Genomic DNA, 8,335 nt, shown 5'->3' on the forward strand with positions numbered 1-8,335 from the left:
ACAAAACTCCTGAAGGATTAAAATTGAATCCCATTCTGATCCCCATTGTGTATATGTATTTGTGTGGAGGGTACTTAAGGGGAGGGAACTGATGAATAACAATCATCACCAGGACTCATGTTGAGGACTCATGCTGAGTTTGGAGTAAAGGTCGTATAGAATACCTTCCTACCAAAAATCACTTGAGGCAGGAGCAAGGTTGGTGAAATGTGAATTGCCTAGTGTAGGAGGCGGCTGAGACAGCTTTGATGTCTATCCTTCAAGGTAGCCAAAATGAGAGGAAAAGGAGTCAGAAAGTAAACTATAGAGAACTATAAGAAAGAAAAAGACTGAAATTACTAAATATATCAGGAGGAAGAAAACTCAAATAAAAACTTTGAGAATAAGCAGATAAACCAACAGGAAAGAATTAATAACAGAAGGGAATATGACCTCCAAATCAAGTAAAAGAGTCCAGACACCTATGAATAAAGAAAGCATGCAATCAAAGTAGGATGTTAATGAATGGTTTAAAAGAGAAATAAAAATTGTGAAATTATAATTTATGATCTGCACAGCAGAAATAATTGGTAGGTTAGAAAAATTTGAATCCACAGGAACAAGTGTCACCAAAGAAATAAAAAAGAATAACTGATTGGGAATATAAAAATATCCAGGGAAGTGAAGGATGAACTGAATAAAGAGAAGCAAAAAGCAATGATGTTAAAATAAAACTTTACTGACTTGAAAGACAGGATGCATAAAGTTGATTTAAGGATTATCAGTCTCCCAGTAGAGCATGACCAAAAAATTCATGGAAATCAGGAGATGGACTTTAGTGTACAAACAACAGCTACCATATCCCATTCTTCTCCAGGTCTCAACTTTTCTCTTCACCATGGTAAATATGCCTTGTTCCTTCATAGGATCTTCATACAACATGAATGCAAGACCCTTCCCTATCTTGATTGCCCTCATGATCTCAGTATTATCAATGTCCTTCTTCAACTGTGGTGCATAGAACTGAGCACAATACACCAGAGGAGGACTGGTGAAGGCAGAGGACAGTGGGATTATCACCTCCTTATGCTGGGAAGCTGAACCCCTCATTGCAGCTCTAGTTTTGTCTGCCATATATCACAAGGCTGACTTATATTGAGCCTGCAATCCATTAAAATCTCCAGCTCTTTTCCAGACAGACAACCATCTTACCATACATGATTCCTTCATTTTATACTTGGGATGTCACATTTTTAACCCAACTATAAGACTTTATATTTTTCTCTACTAAATTTTATCCAATTAAGTTTAGTTCAATACTCTAGCCTGTCAGAATTTTTTTAACCCTATCTCTATCATCCACCACTTTGATAAGCATGCCATCTGTGTCTTTATCCAAATCATTAATAAAAATGCTTAAAAGCACAGGGCCAAGCATGGATCTCTAGGACACTCCAATGGAGACTATCTGCTAAGAGGACAATTAATGGCTCCTCTTTGAATCTAGTCATTCAACCTGTTCCAAATCCATCTAATTCTATTATTGTTTAGTTAACAGCACAGGGCCAAGCACAGGTCCCTGGAGACTCCCCTGGGGACCTACAGACACATTTGCATTGAACTTCTCATCCTGTTCAGCATTCAAAGACTCGTTAATCTTCTTGCACTAGTCAGATTCCATGCCTCCTACATCAATCACCCTACATTACAGGAACTCACTGATATGGGAAATGGAGTCCTAGAAAACATCTATCAATGAAGAATCGCTCTGGACCCAGGCATCATGGAAAATGCAGCCCTCCATTCACCACCTCAGCCATGCCATTCATAGGTATCATAGATATAAAATATTTTGAAACCTTTAAAGCAGAATACTAATACAGCTATTGCTGTTATGATGATGATGACGATGATGGTGATGATGATGATGAAGGATCAATTCTGAAAAGCACACAAGTAATACAAATTGGAGAAAAATTATCATGACAACTTGAAAAGTTTAACTTAGTGTCAGTGGCTTTAGAAGATTACAACAATAGCTAGAATTAATATGGTGCTTTAAGGTGTCTGAAGCATTGTAAATGAAGGGATTTATAATAAGCAAATACCATTTAGTCCTAACTTTTTTTTTCCATTAGTAGAGAAACCACAACTTTCAGAAGCACTGGCACAGTTGAAGTCTGTTAAGCCTTTTCTTTATCCAAAAAGCAAGGACAAAACTGAGGTAGGTTATATTCTTAGACTTTAGATTTGACCCAATCAATGAAAATTCCATATAACTCTAGGAAATTTAACATCCAAATGATAACCCAAGATTTAAAGAGTTCTCATGATGAAGAAGGGAGAAAAGGAGATAACTTTATTTTTTAATTAATTTTTTTCAATTACATGCAATAATTTTTAACATTCTTTTTTTTAATTTTGAGTTCCAAATTCTCTTCTTCCATTCCTCTCATCACCCATCCTTGAGAAGGTAAGCAATTAAAAATAGATTATATATGTGCAATCAGGCAAAACATATTTACTTATTAGCTGTGTTGCAAAAGAAATCATAGACCAAAAAAAAATGCAAATGCTGAGAAAACATTAAAAATAAAGAAAAATTTAAAAACAGTATGCTTCAATCTGCATTCAGACTCCATTAGTTCTTTCTCTAGAGGTGGATAACATTTTTCCTCATAAGTCCTTTGGAATTGTCTTAGATCATTGTATTGCTGAAAGTAACTGTCATTCACAGTTGATCACCAGACAACATTGCTGTTACTGGGTACAATGTTCTCCCGATTCTGCTCACTTCACTTTGCATCAGTTCATGTAAATTTTTCTAGGTTTTTCTGAAATCATCCTGCTCATAATTTCTTATAGCACAATAGTATTCTATTAAAATCATATACCACAAGTCATTCAATCATTCCCCAAGTGATGGGAATCCCCTCAATTTCCAATTCTTTGCCACCACAAAAAGAGCTGCTATAAATACTTAAATATTTTTTGTACTAGAGGTCCAGAAAAATGGAGAACTTAAAAACTCACCTGATCTTCTTTGTTTAGATAGGACACATGATGCCATGGGTCAAAATATCCCAACCAATTCCATTATCATTCAAAGGACCTGCTTTGGGCTCTACAGAATTCTCTACTCCATATTATCAATCCGGTTATAGAGAAAGAGAGAGGAAATATGCAAATTTCCCAGGTATGTAACTTATATCACCATTGGTCTGGAATTGTTAAAACTTTCTGAATCTAGAAATCAGAAAGAAAGTTGAGGGAAAAGTGTGACAGAAGGCTTACTGCTATGAGCATGCATGAGTGGATTAGTTTAATGAAATCTAAAGGATAATCTGTTTTTAGGATAATCTTAATAGTGAGAATTTATGAAGTACTTTAAGGATTTCCATTTTTTTCAATTACATGTAATAATTTTTAACATTCTTTTTTTTTATTTTGAGTTCTAAACTCTCTTCTTCTCCATGAAACTGAGATTGAGAGAGGCTGTCAATCAATAAACTTTTTTTCATTTTTTTTAGAACTTTATATTCTCTCTGCCCAGGCCCTCCCCACCTATTGGGGAGCCAAGTGATATGATATCCATTATAGATGTGAAGTAACAAAACATTTTCGTATTAGCCATGTGATCAAAAAATTTAAAGCAAGAAAAATAAAATGAAAAAAAACATTTTTCAATTTGGACTCAGAGTTCATCAGTTCTCTCTCTAGAGGATAGCATTTTTTTCATCATGAGTCCTTTAAAATTGTCTTGCATCATTGTATTAAGCAGAGTAGATAAGTCTTCTACAGTCAATAATCCTTGCAATTTTGCTTTTACCATGCTTTTTCCTGATTCTGCTCATGTCACCTTACATCAATTCATATAAGTCTTCCCAGGTTTTTCTGAAGGCAAATGATCATCATTTCTTATAGCACAGTAGTATTCCATTACAATCATATAACACAACTTATTTAGCCATTCCCTCATCCCATGTCCCCTCAATTTCCATTCCTTTGCCACTATAAAAAAAGGGCTGCTATTAATATTTTTGTACAAATAGGTCCTTATCAGAATTAATGGGAAAAATGTGAAGGAAGATGACCTAACCAGATCTCAAACTATATTATGAAGTGGTAATCATCAAAACTATCTGGTATTGGCTAGGAAATAGAGTGGTGGATGAGTGGAATAGATTGCATATATAATACATGGTAGTAAATCTAGTAAACCATAGTAATCTAGTGTTTGATAAACCAAAAAACTCCAGCATCTGGGACAAGAACTCACTATTTGACAAAAACTGCTGAGAAAATTGGAAAATACACAGAAACTGTGTATAGACTAACATCTTACACCATATACCAAAATGAGGTCAAAATTAATACATGATTTAGGCATAAAGAGGGATACCATAAGCAAATTAAGAGAGCAAGAATAGTTTACCTGTCAGATCTATGGATAAGGGAAGAATTTAGGACCAAAAAAGAGATAGAGAGCATTACAAGATATAAAATGGTTAATTTTAATTATATTAAATTTTAAAAGTTTTACACAAGCAAAACAAATGCAACAAATATTAGAAGGATAACAGAAAGGTGGGAAACAATTTTTACAGCAAGTATCTCATAGAGGCCTTTATCAAATACATAGATAGTTGATTCAAATTTATAAGAATATAAGTCATTCACCAATTGATAAATGGTCAAAGGATAAGAACAGAGCAGTTTTCAGGTGAAATAAAAGCTATCTATAATCATATGAAAAAAATTCTCTAAATCACTATTGATTAGAGAAATGCAAATTAAGACAACTTTGAAGTACCACTTCCCACTTGTCAGATTGGCTAATATGACAGAAAAGGAAAATGATAAATGTTAGAGATGATGTGGAAAAAAAATTGGGACACTAATGCACTGCTGGTGGCATTGTGAACCGATTCAACCATTTTGGAGAGCAATTTGGAATATGCCCAAAAGGTAATCAAACTGTGCATACCCTTTGACTCAGCAATATCACTACTAGATCTGTATCATAAAGAGATGAAAGAAAAGAGAGAAAGAAAAATACCTATTTATACAAAATTACAGCAGCTCTTTTTGTGGTGTCAAAGAATTGGAAACTGAGGGGATACCCCTGAACTGGGGAATGACTGAACAAGCTGTGTTTTATAAATGTAATGGAATATCATGTACTTTAAGAAATGAGGAACAGAACAATTTCAGAAAAACCTGGAAAGACTTACATAAACTGATGCAGAGTGAAGTGAGCAAAACCAGAAGAACATTGTACACAGTAATAGCAACATTGTACAATGATCAACTATTAATGACTTGGCTATTTTCAGAAATGATCCAAGACAATTACATGATGAAAAATGCTATCTATATCCAGACAAAGAGCTGATGGAGTCTCAATGCCAATTGAGATATACCATTTTTTTCACTTTATTTTTCATGGTATTTTCTTTTAGTCTATTTCTTCTTTAACAGAATGACTGATATGGAAATGTGTTTTGCATGATTATACATATATAACTTAAGTTACTTAACATCTCAGGGAGGATTGAGGTGAGAAAAGGAAGGAGAAAATTTGGAACTCAATTTTAAAAAAATGAATGTTAAAATTCTCTTTACATGTAATTGGAGAAAAATACTATATAAAATTTTTTAAAAGTTTAAAAAGTAAAAAAAAATAGGTCCTTCTCCTTTTTCTTTGTTCTCTTTAGAATACAGACCTAGTAGTGGTATTACTGGATCCAAATTATGTACAGTTTTATTTCCCTTTGAGCATAGTTCCAAATTACTCTTCAACATAGTTGGATCAGTTCACAACTCACCAACAGTTCTTTAGTGTACTTATTTTTCCATATCACTTCCAGCATTTATCATTTTCCTTTTATTTTATGGTAGTTAATGGATTGATTTGAGGTTGTACCTCAGAGTTGTTTTAATTTTAATTTCTCTTAATTATTAATTTATAATTAGTAATTTATAGCATTTTCTTCATTTGACTATTAATTTCTTCATCTGAAAACTGCCTGTTCATATCCTTTGGCTATTTATCAGCTAGGAATGACTCCTGTTTTTGCAAATAATGAGACTTTTATCAGAGAAACTTGCTATAAAAATATCCTCCACTTTCTTGCTTTCCTTCTCATTTTGACTACATTGTGCTTTTTATGCAAAACCTTTTAAATTTAATTTATGTAGCAAAAATTATCAATCTTACTTCCCATGATCCTCTTTGTCTCTTGTTCCATCATGAACTTCTCACATCCGTAGAACTAATAAGTAAGTTTATTTTCCCCCCAGGTTCCCCTAAATTGCTTATGATATCACCCTCTATGTCTAAGTCATGTACCAATTTTGACCTTATCTTGGTACATAGTATGAAATACTGGTCTATACTTAGTTTCTTCCTAACTGCATTCCATTTTTCCCAGCAATTTTTATTGAATAGTGAGTTCCTGTCCTCAAAGCTGGGATCTTTGGGTTTATCAAACACTAGATTACTATGGTCATTTACTACTTCGTATTGTGTATTTAATCTATTCCACTGATCCACCACTCTTATTTCTTAGCTAGTACCAGATTGTTTTGATGATTATCACTTAGAAAAACAGTTTAAAATCTAGTCCTGCTAGTCACCGTACTTCACATTTTTTTTCATTGATTCCCTTGATATTCTGCAAGATGATTTTTGTTATTATTTTTGCTAGCTCTTTAAACTAAATTTTTGGCAATCTGATTGGTATGACACTGAAAAAGTAAATTAATTTAGGTTGGATTGTCATTTTTATTATGTTCGTTTTGCCTACCCATCAGCAATTAATATTTCTCCAATTGTTTAGATCTATCTTTATTTGTGTGAACTGTTTTGTAATTGTGTTAATATAATTTTTGTGAGTCAATAAATGTTATTAATCAATAAATATTTATTAAGCTCCTACTATGTGCCAGGTACTGTGCTAAGCACTAGGGATATATTAAAGAGGCTAAAGATAGTCCCTGCCTTTAAGGAGCTTAAAATCTAATAGAAGAGACAACATGCAAATAAATACATGTGAATAAACCCCACATGAGATAAATAGAAAATAATTAACAGAGGGAAGGTACTAGAATTGAGAAGAGTTGGGAAAGTCTTCCTGTAGAAGATGGGATTTTAGTTGGTCTTAAAGGAAACCAGAGAGGTCATTAGTTAGAATGGAAGAAGAGGGAGAACATTTTAGGCCTAGGAGACAGCCAGAGAAAACAACCACAGCCTAGAACTATATACTCCATTGTTTATGAAACAGTTGGAGGCCAATGTCAGTGGATTGAAGAATATGGGAAAATAAGGTGTAAGAAGACTAGAAAGTAGAAAGGCCCCAGGTTATGAAGGGGTTTTAATGCCAAGTAGAGCGTTTTGTATTTGATCCTGAAGGCAATAAGAATCACTGGAGTTTATTGAGTAGGGGTGGGTAGATGGGGTGTGTATGATATGATTGGACCTGTTCTTTGGGAAAATCACTTTAGTGGTTGAATGAAGGATGGATTGGAGTGGGGAGAGACATGAGGCAGATAGACCCACCAGCAGATATCACAATAGTCCACAAATGAGGTGATGAAGCTTGCATCAGAGCAGGAACAGTATCAGAGGAGAGGAAGGGGTATTTAAAAGATGCTTCATGATGAAATTGAGGAGAGATGTTGCAAAGGTATGATGGGCAGGCTTGGATATGGAGGTGAGAGATAGTGAGGAATCCAGGATAACTCCTAGGTTAGAGCCTGAGACTCTGGGAGGATGGTGCCCTCCACAGTAATAGAAAAGATAGGAAGGTAGAAATTTTAGTGGGAAAAAGGGTTCAGTTTTGGATATATTGAGTTTAAGATGTCTATGGAACTTATTCAAGATGTCTGAAAGACAGTAGTAGATGCAAAACTTGAGATCAACAAGAAGCTTGGGGCAGAGGGTGCGGAGTCAAGATGGCAGAATAGAAGCAGGAACTCCCCGCTGCTCCGGGGAATAGAAGCAGGAACTTCCCCAATCCATGTAAAAAGGGGACTCTGAACAAACTTTGGAGCTGCAGAACCCACGAAATGACACAGAGAAGCTAACCTCCCGCTGAGGACATCCCGGCAGGCTGACAGGAATTGAACAGTGCAGCGCTCTGGGAGCTGAGCCCAGCCCAACTCCGAGGCTTTAGCCCCAGGGTGGGTCTGAACAGCTCCCTGCAGGAGGGACTCCAGATCAGCAGCAGCTGTGGCCATTTCCAGATTTATCAACACATAGATTTGAAGGACAAAGTGAGAGGTCAGTGCAGTCTGGACTTTGGGACCCAGTAAGTGGGAGTGCATGGCTCCTCCCCTCCCCCCCCCCCCCCCC

Source organism: Petaurus breviceps, unplaced genomic scaffold (assembly GCF_028583685.1).
Source record: "Petaurus breviceps papuanus isolate PSGF00001 unplaced genomic scaffold, PetGlider_PUasm1.0 208, whole genome shotgun sequence".
NCBI classification, from domain to species: domain Eukaryota; kingdom Metazoa; phylum Chordata; class Mammalia; order Diprotodontia; family Petauridae; genus Petaurus; species Petaurus breviceps.